Source organism: Schistocerca nitens, chromosome 6, assembly GCF_023898315.1.
Source record: "Schistocerca nitens isolate TAMUIC-IGC-003100 chromosome 6, iqSchNite1.1, whole genome shotgun sequence".
Lineage (NCBI taxonomy): Eukaryota > Metazoa > Arthropoda > Insecta > Orthoptera > Acrididae > Schistocerca > Schistocerca nitens.
In genome coordinates, this window is record NC_064619.1 from 739,039,873 (window position 1) to 739,054,457 (window position 14,585).

Here is a 14,585-nt window from a genome sequence, read left to right on the forward strand (position 1 = left end):
GGGTGTGGGTAACGGGAGAAATGAGTACACATTTTATGAACTATATGCTATGTGTAAATCGTATGCAACGCCTGTATAGCAACCTCTCATATTATTTTAATTGTATCTTCAGAGTGTAAATGAAGATGTGGGTGATACTGTAATTACCCAGAAGTGTTCTACCTATAATCCACCATTGAACAGGACTTTATAGTATTTCCGATAAACGGCACCGTTTCCTAGATACTTAAAAAAATAAAGCAAATACGAGCAAGGAAACCAGAGAGCCACGTGACGTCACATGAGAAACAGAACAACGGCAGTGGCCGTAGAACTGAAGTGAGCGGCAGTAGTTGAACCATAGGCGAAGACAGGGTTTGATTTTTACGGTGATTTTCAACAAATAGACATCGTAATAAAGTGGATTTCTAGTAAAACACATGGCACAACACCGTGTATGTATTTCTATATAAAATTTAACTTACTGTGCGTCATTTAGCTATTAAATTATCACGTTCATCATCAAGCAGACATCAGTCAGTAAAATCTTTTCTCGATGGGATCTACATGGACACGTGTTTTTCTATGCCAATAATTGTCATTTAGAGATTATAGTGAACATCTGCGCATTCGTGTTGACAATCCACGTCCTTCCAACAACTGGTATAGTTCGTAACAATAACGAGGCACAAGCAGCACTGTGACCGCCATGGAAACGAATTTCCATGCTGCTTAGTACTGACAACAAACGCACGGTCTCCGCTTCGTAGGTCCATTGATCGTCTACTGTGGTAGAATTACGGAAGTAAGTCAAGTGGTTTACTCCGCGTGAACAGCTAAAGTCATTAGAGACGGAGTGTTACTCAGATTTTTTATATTGGAGGGGAAGGAAACGGCGTGGTCTCCTCAAGGAACCATCCCGCCATTCGCCTAAACAGAGAAACCACGGGAACCCAAATCTGGATGGCTGGCTCTGGAGTTAACCCCCTGTCTCCCCAATTCCAGACTAGTGCGTCACTCACTACGCCGTCTCGCAGTGCTATGGCGGAAAACAAAGACGAAAATTATAAACTTCCGTGAAAGCAAAGTTTGTGTTGAAATGTGTTAACTATTGTAATGAACATGAAGTTAAATGAATCAATGTTAGATCTTAAAGGTTGGCAATGGCCGGCTACTGCAGGAAGTCCACAGACTTTTGCCGACACACTGTAGCGATGTAAGGGGTACCAAATTCGTCATAAAAGTCCGTAAATTACTCAGCTGATAGTATTTTTTAGTACAGGTATTTCGTCCATTCCAAGCAAGTATCAATTCGTGACGTCATCGTCCAGACACGAGTTGACACTAATCTGAATCAGTTTTAGCAGACTAATAGTTTCTTTCACGGGATAAAATTTTATTGATTATGAAATACAATTTCTTTAAGTTTATTTAGAATAGGAAATGTTTAATTAGAAGTTGCATGCCATAATTTATCTGTTTTATATAAAAAAGATGTTTGGATTTTTGTATGCATGTAAAAAATATGACTTTATCAAGCAGCAGTTCACATCACAACCAGTAATAAATGCCAATATAATTGAACGGGCTTTACTTCATTAAAACAGAGCAATCAGCTTCCAATTCTAGGATAAGGTGTGCCAGGTGGAATTATTGACAGGATGAGGAAGTGTAATAAGGTTTATCTGAACACTTATATCATACCTTATTATTTCACATTAACTGGACAGATTATTTGTCGGAAACGAATTCACCCACAACAGATTGTTCCATGCCACTACTAAACTTTTATCGTGATGCTTCACAAGAGATCTCAAGAAGCTGGGATCAAGAAACATGAAAAGAAGAAACATCGGTATAACATAAGCTTACTGATGCCAACTATTGCTTATAAAAATTTTCTTGTCAGTTTCGCCTCCTTTTTGTAATTTGTACTTGTTGGTAGAAGTGTGAAACAGACTGCTCTGTTTGAGGTCTCTGTTAACCTTGGCAAGAGTAATCGTTACCTCCACGCCTTCCAAGCTACAACAAAAAACGCTAGTTTTTCACGTTTCGATGGTTATCTGTTTCGGCGCCATAAAGTGTGCAATATCTGAGAACTGGCCAATTGTACGAAAACTTTTCTCGGAGAAAAGTTCTAGAGCAATGAAATACGTTTTCAAAAAGTCGAAGATACTGGCGAGAAACATAGTTCTTTAATAAATACAACCATAATACAGCCATTTATCAGTTTTATGGAAGTCGCTTGGTTAACGACATCATTTTTTTCCAATATTCTCTTTTCTTGCTTCGTATATTTATCAGTACAATCATTTTCTGTATTTCTATGCTACGACGAAAACGCGTGGTTTCAGCAAGGTATTTTATTGACCACTGCTAGATACGTCAGTGGAGAAGGCGTCAGTAGTTACTGACCATTGTTTAGTCACGCTCGTCAGTGGGTTTCCAGGGCGACCTTTGAATTTGTAGCGAGAGTCTTACGAACGGAGATCTGATAAAGTGAAGAGAAAATGCGTACAAACGTTTATTGAGAGAGTATAAGACGAGAAAAAATGGTAAAAATGTTGTTATGGTGAACTGTACCGCTGTTTGTGAGAATGAAATCTTTCACGATGGCACTTATATGTGAAACATTCTCGGTTTTCGTGCCGCGTCAATTCAGAATAAAATCTCAAGCTTTTGACAATAGCCTCCATCGTCACAGTCAGGAGCAACTGACTGTCTTCGCTGCTCTCTCTCTCTCTCTCTTTCTCTCACCTTTTACTTTACCCTCCTTGGGGAAGTGTATGGAGGAGTTTATTGCCTGTTGGCTTTTACTCCACAATGTATGTTTCGTGTGTGTGTGATTATCAGTTATTGTTTTGGCTGTCTGTGTATTGTGGTGGTTGTAATGGTCCACCTGGTCGTCGTTGATATCTTGCTAATTGCTGTAAACGCACTATTTCACTCCAATTTACGGAGCTTGTTAGCACTTGATGTTAGGTTGGCGCCATTACAATGTATTGTATTGTAGTAATCGCTGCTGCTTGCTGGATCGCTGCTGTGTCTCGATGCTGATGCTGGCTCTAAATCTGGTTGTTTTAGTGGCCATATTAATTCCACTGTCCACCAAAGACCATAACACAACACAAAGTAGTACTTCCTTTACATGTTCTTTGCCTTGTTTTGCCAAACAATAACACAAAAACACACTTCACCAAAGTGACATTCCGACTGCCCCCGACTGCCTCCGACTGGTCTCTCGACCCTTCTCGCTGCTTGTATTTATAACATTGTCAAAGAACTACTAAAAAGAGATATAGTTTATGAGTATGAATCTGTTATCATGATTTGTGCAGAAAAGTTATTAATTTGCATCGAGTGACATAATTTAACATGTTATGAAAATGACAGACAGATTTGTTGACTTGACAGAATAATTCTCTGTTACAAAAAGGCCGTTTTTTAGAAGTTTGTCAATTGACTTCTCTAATTTGCATAAATAAGTAAGTAACATGAATTATTAAGAATTACATTGGTTTTTGTCTAAAATAGGATTGATTACGTGAATACTAAGTGAAAACGCTCCTAGTGAACAAATAGGTTTCACTGGGTGATTTTTATTTAAGGAGATCCAAAATACCTAAGTTGGCCACTATTTTTCGTACTTCATATTAATTATTTAAGATGACCTTAGTGTTTTTACATGATGACATTTGCTGTATCAGTGATCAAGTGATATTAACTTTTGTGTGGGTCAGTTATTCAGTATAATTTAATGGGTTGACTGTTTATGGAGACATGTTGTGCAATCATTGTTAACATACACAATAACTTTTCTATAATCATAAATACTCGTTAAACTGGTTGAATTTGGAAGGGATCGCATACTTCGGTAAAGTAAAGCCTTTAATATGTTCCGTTACATGGTGTACTTGCCTGAGTTTGGCAAGATGTTGGGTATTATAAGGACTAAGGATTGGTAATAGGACTTGGAGATTTTGGAATTTTTCTCTTCGACTTAGTCGTCGAAGATCGTCATAGGGCGTTTGTGCTTATCACGGGGCATGTCATACCGACCTAGGAAGTTGATGAGGTTATTTCCAGATCTGGAAGAGCTCTCGTAGAAAGCCCTTGCCAGATTTTGGAATCTTTCTTTGAGTAGGGGGATTTCGGCAGCGGCGTGCAGGTGGGGAATCCCCTGGGTAGATGCAGTGCCCTCCTGAGGGCGCGGTTCTGCAGCCTCTGGAGTTTGTCCAGGCGGTGCTTCGCCGCGTATCCCCAGACAAGGCAGGCATAGTCCATTACTGGCCGTATAAGGGCCTTATTTACTCCTACAGAGCAGGGAAGGGAGCTGGTTGTATTGAGGACTGGGTATAGGATGGACAATCTGGCACAGACCTTCCTGTGGACCTCGTCTATGTGGGGTTTCCACAGGGCCGGCCGCGGTGGTCTCGCGGTTCTAGGCGCGCAGTCCGGAACCGTGCGACTGTTGCGGTCGCAGGTTCGAATTCTGCCTCGGGCATGGATGTGTGTGATGTCCTTAGGTTAGTTAGGTTTAAGTAGTTCTAAGTTCTAGGGGACTGATGACTACAGCAGTTGAGTCCCATAGTGCTCAGAGCCATTTGAACCATTTTTTTGGGTTTCCACGTTAGTCTCGAGTCAAGGGTTACAACGAGATACTTGGCGGATCTGCGCATCTTTTGTTGTCTACTGTCCTCTCGCCGTTTGACTGGGAGTGGGTCGATATGGCGACGGCTGCACATCAGAGAGCACGTCTTAGCTATACATCGGCTAAACAAGCAAAGAAATTTGAGCGTCTTGCAGTCATCATGTGAAACAGCATGCACTGTCGTCAACCTATCGGAAAAGAACCTGGACAAAGGAGTCATCTCGGCCCTTAATAAGGGTTTGGATTTTGCTCTATACCCGTCGTGGATGTTATCAGTGGAATAGAACAGGCGGTGCGGCATCGTGCACAGGACGACGCCGACGAAGTGAGACTTGTTACCAGTCGCTTTTTGGCCTCAGCTAAGCCTCCGAGATGTAATATCAGTAGGGAGGAGAGAGAGATGAAGATCTTGTCGTATTACCAGCAGACAAAGGAAACGCCACCGTCGTTCTTAACACTACCGAATATCATAGCAAAATGACATCACTGATGGAGGACAGTACGTACAAATGTCTTAAACGGGACCCAACTTTGACGTACAGCAGAAAAACTATGGAGCTACTGAAGAATTCCGGTCTGCCAGATGATGTTACGAAAAATCTCAGAGTCCGAGCTCCTAGACCTCCCAGGTTGTATGGACTACCGAAGATCCACAAGGATAATGTTCCCTTGAGTCCTATTGTCAGTTCAGTTGGTGAGGCTATCGTCGAAAGCTTGAGATTTTATCCTGAATTGACGCGACAAGAAAATGTTTCACATACAAGTACCGCTGTTGTTGTTCATAAGAGTGCAGTAAATGTTATTGGAAGGATCATAACTCTAGAATGGGAAGGGTGAGAAATCAGTCCTACATTTATCGATCATTGTCTCAGAAATTTTACTTTAAAAGAATCTGTTTTATTTGTGGGGTAGACACATCACAGGATTGCATGAAAAACAAAGTCAAGAAACCGAATTTTGATGTTGGTCGTGAAGGAGACGCTTTCAAAATCTATAACGGAAATGGTGACAAAACGAAATAATTACCCCGACATGCTAGCAAAATTTCGTGTAAGGCGCATCGAAGACCATCTTGTTGTTGAAGGTAGATACTATTGTAATTGTAGAAAAGGTTTTTCAAATCTGATATTTAGCTTCAGAGTAGCGTTGTATGACGTATATGAGGTATCTGCCTGCCTCGATTTCATCGGTGAGCATTTGGAAGCAGATTAAGATGAATTATAAAGGACACTTCCCGAACAGAGAGACGGTACAAAACCGCCTGTTCTAAAAGATGTATGAAGTTTTGTTATTTTTGAAAAAATAAATCAGCACAAAAAAACCATGATATGCTTTAGAAACACAAGCCATTCCATCTCGTCTGACATGTGATATGAGGCGAGGCGCAAAGAGCAATAACAGGACAGCATCTGAATTGTTGAAAATGCTGCTGTGATCCTGGAGGACATTAGTTCACGAGCTTATGAAGTGGAGACGTATCTCGCTTCAGACATGTTCTTGGATAAAGTTGAAAATGACATCCAGAATCACTGAAATTACTTGTTAGAATGATAATTTTCCCGAAAAAGAAAAGAGACCGTTCAAAGCTGAAGCCGACAATTAACAGCCTTTCACATTCTGTTACTTCAGCTGCAAGATCGAGATTCTTCGTTTCTAATACATAACTAGGTTCTGGGAAAATGGTACCTAAAAATATTGATCAAGAGATCTTGCACTTGTGCTGTCAGATTTTGAATTAACCCTATAGTGATATCAGACAGTTTGATTTACCGACTACGCAACAAAAGCAGAATCTTCTTAAAACAATTATTTTATCTAGTTTGTGTTAAAAAATGTGGACGTCCACATTGAACAAATTAACTACAAACATAACCAATACCCATGGAAACAAACGTTACATCCAGTGCTGATTTTCTGTGGGAACGGTGAGGGATGCGTACCCCTAAACGTTTTCGTCGACAAAGTAATTTTCTAACGATGTTGAGAACTTGGAAGAGTGGCAAAGATTTATTTCACGGACGTAAATTTTTTATTTCATTTTTTCCTGATGGTAATTGCAATACAAACGATACCAGTGCAGTTTTTGTTGTGTTCGGTAATATTTCCTTGTATTGTTTTGTATGTCGGAGGGTTGATTGGACTCACCTGTTTCATTTGAGGTGTATTATAGGTCAACTGAAGTGTACGATACCATTTTCTTTTATTGATAAGGGGTTGATGGGAACCGTATGCTTCATTTGAGGTGATAAAAACTGAAGGGTTCGATACCACATTCTCTTGTATGTTTGTTTCTCGGTATCGTCTGTTTTGTAGTTCGATATGTTGATGACGTCATGGCTAAAAGCAGACGGGTGGTATCCCATGCTTCAGTTATATTTTCGCTGCATTATATCTAATGTCGGAGTACGCTCAAACTTTTCGTTAGAAAAAAAGCACTGGTTATATCCTTTATTCAATGTTATTCTGTTAGTATTATTGTTTCCAAAACAAAACGTAAGGACGAAAGTAACTTTGGCGTGGAAAGTAGCTCCAAGAAATTTGGACCATACAGAGAAAGGACTGCTAGAGGACAATAAAGAATGTAACCGGAAGAAAAACCCACTGAGGCGAGCAGAAGTGATCTTTTTATTCAGAGACAATAATTACATTTAAGCCACTGCGATTCATGATGGTCCCCTTAACATTACGCAACGCGGGACACGATTCTTGATACAGGTGAGTGATCGCCGAGGGCGGCAATACGTGCTGCTACGCTAGCCACAAGGCAGCTGAGGAGTTCTTGTGGTAGTCCGTCCCATCCATCATTTTGACACCAGCTCGTCCGCACGTGCGTCGATTTATGGGAGAGCACGCGTCACCACATCGAACAGCACAGGTGGAGAAGCTCTTGGAACGACAAGATGTTCAATGACTGGTCTGGCCCGTCCGTTTCCCGTTGAGCACATGCGGGGCGCGTTGCGCAGCCACACCGCAGGGTGTCCACGTGCGGTAACGACCGCCCTGCAGTTGTCGACCTCGCTACTCGAGGAGTGGAAAGCCCCGCCTGCCGCAAGAATTCGTACCGACTTCGTGGCGAGCACGGAAGCACGCTTCGGAAAATGCACTGCCATCCGCGGTGATCGCTCACCCTGTTAAGAATAATGTTTTCGCATTTTGTAAAGTCCATGGTCCATCACGAATCGCAGTGACTTCAGTGCAATTGTTACTTGGCAGTGACACAAAACGTTCAAATGCTCTGAGGTCATCGGTCCCCTAGAACTTAGAACTACACCACAGGCCGTTAAAATTGCTACACCAAGAAGAAATGCAGATGATAAACGGGTATTCATTGGACAAATATATTATACTAGAACTGACATGTGAATACATTTTCAAGCAATTTGGGTGCATAGATCCTGAGAAATCAGTACCCAGAACAACCACCTCTGGCAGTAATAACGGCCTTGATACACCTGGGCATTGAGTCAAACAGAGCTTGGATGGCGTGTACAGGTACAGCTGCCCATGCAGCTTCAACGCTATACCACAGTTCATGCGATTAGTGACTGGCGTATTGTGACGAGCCAGTTGATCGGCCACCATTGACCAGCCGTTTTCAGTTGGTGAGAGATCTGGAGAATGTGCTGGCTACGGCAGCAGTCTATAAAGGCACATTTGCATGCCGAGCGTGAGTTTCCGCGGAAACGCGAAATATTAATTAAATAAATAATCAGTGACTAATAAATAAAGCCTATGGCACACAACTGCAGCGCTGTGTCGCTGATAAAGACAAAAGAATAATTACGTTACTCTTATGTCTGTTTAAGAGAAGAGGGAGAGCTCAGGTAGAAGTGGTGCGAGAAGCACGTATTTTATTTTATTGACTGGCACACCGCCATATTTTCATGTTATAGAAGAATACTGCGAGTTGCAACCACACTAGGCACTCGATTCTGTAATGAATTTATATTTATGAAAGTAAGTAGGATTATGAACAGTAGGCTATTTCATTGAATATATCTGATTTAACTAACTGTGTAACTTTTTATGTTTAGTAGACAATCACCTCTGTACGACGTATTGGCATGGCTGGCAAATCATTGTAATATTGAGATTAGATCATGAGTCCGTACCTACCGCAGCAGTCTTTGGAAACGATTTAATTACGAAGTCCGATTATTTTAGTTTTCTTTCACGGTCAACTACGAGTTACATTGCCTTTTCCAAATAGCCATTGTCAAGCGTCTGATACCGAATAATTAAACGTCCACGTTCCAGATAAGGCAACGTTTATTACAACCAATCACTATCACTATTATACATAATTAATATTTTATTTTATTTTATTTATTTATTTTATATTGGCGACTGCGTGTCGGACTTGTTATTTTGTCATTTGTTACATTGTTCTCTTTGTTTCATGTGAAAAATCAACTTTCTGGACCTGGACTTGACTATATGAGAAATAACAAAAATCTGAAGATATTTGCCAATTATAAAATTTTGCGGGAAGACGCAATGAAGCTTCCAGCAAAATAAGGTAAGACGCAGCATCTTTGCATTGGCAGGCTTGACCAGACGCATAATTCAATGTATTAGCTCTTCAGTAGATTCTGTAGTATTTCTTTCGCGCGTAGCAGTTTTCAGTGATAAATTTCATTCTCAGTACTTTTCCTTAAACAATAACTCCTGCAACAATACCAATACACGAGTGTACAATATGGCCGACTTCTGTACGATACGTTGTAACATGGCCAGCAGCCATTAAGAATAATCCGATATTCAGTCTACATTTTTAAATTAACAAACAGCCATTGTTGCTACGAGCGATTCATGCTCAACTGCATTTTATTTTAAAACCAGTGTTAAACATTATTTTCTTGAAACATATATCACGTGTGGCATGGTCATAACTAGAAAACAATACGTAAGGATGGAACAGCAAAGACATACTATTCAGACGCAATCCGACTCGGACGAGAGACAAGTGTTAGAAAATGACTTTACGACAGCAACCGGTAGTGACGATTCATCAAATATTGACGCAAGTGTTAACGGAAATTTTGACAATAGGCCGTCCACCCCAAAAATTTCAAAGTCTCAGTCAGAGCCCATGTTAATACATGACGTCACGTCTAATGACGCGGCGGGGGCAGAGACCTTGCAAACAGTAAACATTGCCAACATGTTACAAATGTTAATGAAACAGAACGCGGAAAACATGGCAACCTTAAAGACACAAAATGAACAGTTAAAGACACAAAATGACGAAATTAAATCTGATCTCATAGCACTCAAGACAGGTAGTGACACTTTGTGTAAACGTGTGGAACTTATAGACGCCACACTGACCAAACAGATGACTGAACTCAGTACGAAATTTTCCAAGCTTAATACGATACAAGAAAAGACTACAAATGACGTAGCACTTTTACAGACACAAGTAAAAAATCTTAATGTCACGTGTGAAGTTCTTACTGAACAAATTCAAACATATCCTTCGGTACACGACAACCTTGAAAAACGAATTACTGACGTACAGAATAAATTTGACAATGTTGAACAACACCTGACTGACATCTTACAATCTGATGCTACAGCTCATTTTCAAAACATTAATAAAGAATTTCATGATTGGGTAGAGAACAAAGACAAACATTTTGATAGATGCATACGTGAAAATTTACCAACAATTGTGCACGACTCCGTAGCGGAATACATCAGTAATAACAAACAGCTGATTAGTGACGCAGTACAATCCGTCACTGCACCCATTAGACAATTCACTGATCAACCACAGTCTGAATGTAACGAAAATATCAGTCAAAATGTACAGTTCAGAAACCAATATACATTCGAGTATGACGCACACATACCGCACACGACAAACACACAAGAACAAAACACACCACGACTACAACACACACCACGACGTGCAACCACAAACACAAGCTATTATCATTGTAAACCACAGCAACATTATCGTAATTACTCGCCAGCTGAACATTGCAGTAATTACAGTGGAACAAATCCATATCATAATGCAAAGGAAGAAGAAAGCTTAATGAAACACAGGCAATTTCAGATTTTTATCCCAGAAAAACGAACCATTCATCCGGTGATTTTTCTTAAATCTTTTAGTAACGCATTTCCACGCACTTGGAGTGACCGGAAAAAGATTTCATATATTGTCGGTTACATCCAAGGCGATGCAGCTGTCTGGGCATACAGTCAAGCTGACGTATGTACCACGTACAGTGAGTTTGAGCGTGCTTTTCTGAACAAATTCTGGTCGCAATCCGTCCAGGAGCGACTCAGAAGACAAATTCTAGAACCTGAAACTTTTAACAGTAAAAATGGCAACTTACGCAGATATTTTGAAAAATACTTGAACATGGGACACTTTTTAGACGAACCAGTCGCAACACGTGATATACTCCGTGCGTTGAAGGCCAAATTGCCTTTCAACATTAAAGAAAAACTCTTACATATTCCGGATGACGATCCAGACTATTTTTTAACAGCTTTAGATTCGGTCGACATGTTACTAGAAGATCAGCGCTTCGCGCGGCAAAACAGCAGCCACAATGTTTATACTAGTGGTATGCAAAACATGCAGGCTTGCCAACTCAATTCTGGCGCGCCCACAGTTGGATACGCGGTACAACAAAAACAGCAAACTCACATGCCGTCTCAATACGGAAATCAAAATCAACACGCGTATTCCAATACAAACAATAGTTACAACAGTAATAACACTTCATGCGGCAATCCATACAAAAGGCACCGCGGTAATAACTACAACGGTAACAACGGATACATAGGCAACAACAAAAACACAAACAGAAACAGAAATAATAATAACTACGAGCCAAGACAGCGTCAAGGCTGGACTCGTAGCGATCAATACTTTCATTCAAACACTGCTTTACCACAGCAGCCACCAGGACAAAATTGGAGCATACCTTACGACCGACAGGTAAGTTATAATGCGCAACAGCAACAACAACCGCAAAAGTTTGGAGATCACAATAGGCAATATCCGAATGTGAATATAATAGAAATGACACCTGATACACAACCTCAATCTGTGTCAGTACCTAGTACAAATGCTAATCCAACAAACTAGAAACAGTCACTTCTATGCCCCTGGTCGTGGCTGAAGAATTCTTGGGGGGCGACTTCAATGTTAATCAGTTATTTGACACCACAATTGAACAACAAAATAATGATATGCCTAATAATTCTAAACAAAAACTACCTGTTTTATTTATAAGATACAACCATAATGACAATATATCAGATGAACTTTTGCAAGACAGTACACAATGTCGTTCAAACACAAATGAAATTGTTTTAGCATCTACTACTGGTGTAGTAGGTGGGATTCCAACTACTATTATCTTAGATACAGGTGTAGCTGTGAGCGTTTTGTCTTTTAATCTCTATAAAAAGATGTGTGAATTGGAACCCGTGCCTGAGTTTCCTGCTCAAAACTGTAATATAACTACTGCTCTAGGTAATAAGTCATGTAGGGTTACGAAGCAAGTTTTTGTAAACATTAAAATAGGGAATGGAACCGTACAATGGCCATTCCTGGTTGTACAAAACCTTGTGACAAATTGCATATTAGGAATAGATATTATGAGCGAGAAGGACTGCATTATAGACTTCTCCAAAGGTAAATGCATTTTAAATGATAAAGGCAGTGTAATTATTATTGATTTGGACAGGAGAACTCTAAAGCATGACAAACACTGTACAGGGTACAAGGTTCAGTTAGTACTTGACAATGACATTCAAGATACGCACACACACTCATCTGACACAGAGCTAATGGACTTGAAAACATTGCTTGATCATAAGATAAATGAAGCTACAGCTCTCAGTGTACATGAACGTATAAAACTACAGGAAGTGTTATCCAAATATTTACAAGTTTTTACCAAACGATTAGGTGTTATCAACACGTATGTGTACAAGATTGAAGTTAAGCCTCACAAGATCTTCTACCACAAGACATATAACGTACCGTTATCTCAACGACCTGCTGTGTGGCAAGAATTAAAACAAATGTTAGACTGGAAGGTCATTGAACCATCCACCTCACCTTACTGTAGTCCTCTACTTGTTGTCAAAAAATCAAATGGTAGCATTAGGCTAGTGTTAGACGCACGAGCAATTAATGAAATAATTTTACCGGTTCACACAAAACCCGAAAATTTAGAAGAGCAATTACAAAAATTTCTAGATGCAAAATATTTTTCCACAATAGATCTCGCTAATTCATTTTGGCAAGTAGGTATCACTCCTGATTCTCGGAAATATACTGCATTTATGTTCGGGGGGCGAACCTATCAGTTTTGTGTTCTACCCTTCGGATTGAATGTCAGTTCTGGGGTATTCATTACAGCCCTGGATACCGTGCTTGGCGATGATTTAGTTGAGACAGTCACACACTATGTAGATGATATACTGATAGCTACACAGACGCTTCTGCGCATGCGCGCACTCTATCTGCCAACATAAGAACTTTTACGGCGCACCCGCGTCATTCAAATTTTGTATATAATGTGTGTAATGTAAGTCATGTGAATAGTTGTAGATAACTTAGATTTACTTGTGCCTTTAGGTGAATTGCTCGCCTGCAGGTGTGTCCTTTCGCCTCGCAATTCAGGGGGCAATATAAAGGCACATTTGCATGCCGAGCGTTTCCGCGGAAACGCGAAATATTAATTAAATAAATAATCAGTGACTAATAAATAAAGCCTATGGCACACAACTGCAGCGCTGTGTCGCTGATAAAGACAAAAGAATAATTACGTTACTCTTATGTCTGTTTAAGAGAAGAGGGAGAGCTCAGGTAGAAGTGGTGCGAGAAGCACGTATTTTATTTTATTGACTGGCACACCGCCATATTTTCATGTTATAGAAGAATGCTGCGAGTTGCAACCACACTAGGCACTCGATTCTGTAATGAATTTATATTTATGAAAGTAAGTAGGATTATGAACAGTAGGCTATTTCATTGAATATATCTGATTTAACTAACTGTGTAACTTTTTTATGTTTAGTAGACAATCACCTCTGTACGACGTATTGGCATGGCTGGCAAATCATTGTAATATTGAGATTAGATCATGAGTCCGTACCTACCGCAGCAGTCTTTGGAAACGATTTAATTACGAAGTCCGATTATTTTAGTTTTCTTTCACGGTCAACTACGAGTTACATTGCCTTTTCCAAATAGCCATTGTCAAGCGTCTGATACCGAATAATTAAACGTCCACGTTCCAGATAAGGCAACGTTTATTACAACCAATCACTATCACTATTATACATAATTAATATTTTATTTTATTTTATTTATTTATTTTATAAGTCGAACATCTTCTGCATCGAGAAAGGCCCGTTCAGGACCTGCAACATGCGGTCGTGCATTATCCTGCTGAAATGTAGGGTTTCGCAGGGATCGAATGAAGGGTAGAGCCACGGGTCGTAACACATCTGAAATGTAACGTCCACAGTTCAAAGTGCCGTCAATGCGAACAAGAGGTGACCGAGACGTGTAACCAATGGCACCCCATACCATCAAGCCGGGTGATACGCCAGTATGGCGATGATGAATACACGCTTCCAATGTGCGTTCACCGCGATGTCGCCAGACACGGATGCGACCATCATGATTCAGTAAACAGAACCTGGATTCATCCGAAAAAATGATGTTTTGCCATTCGTGCACCCAGGATCGTCGTTGAGTACACCATCGCAGGCGCTCCTCTCTGTGATGCAGCATCAAGGGTAACCGCAGCCATGATCTCCGAGCCGACAGTCCATGCTACTGCAAACGTCATCGAACTGTTCGTGGAGATGGTTGTTGTCTTGGAAACGTCCCCATCTGTTGACTCAGGGATCGAGACGTAGCTGCACGATCCGTTACAGCCATGTGGATAAGATACCTGTCATCTCGACTGCT

At 40.5% G+C, this 14,585-nt stretch overlaps 1 protein-coding gene across 1 annotated transcript in view; it reads right to left on the reverse strand.

The window, feature by feature from the left end:
• The window catches only part of LOC126262713 (cytochrome P450 6k1-like), a 145,733-nt gene that overhangs the window by 41,939 nt on the left and 89,209 nt on the right, over positions 1-14,585 (reverse strand). The gene's annotated exons all lie outside the window — the stretch shown is intronic.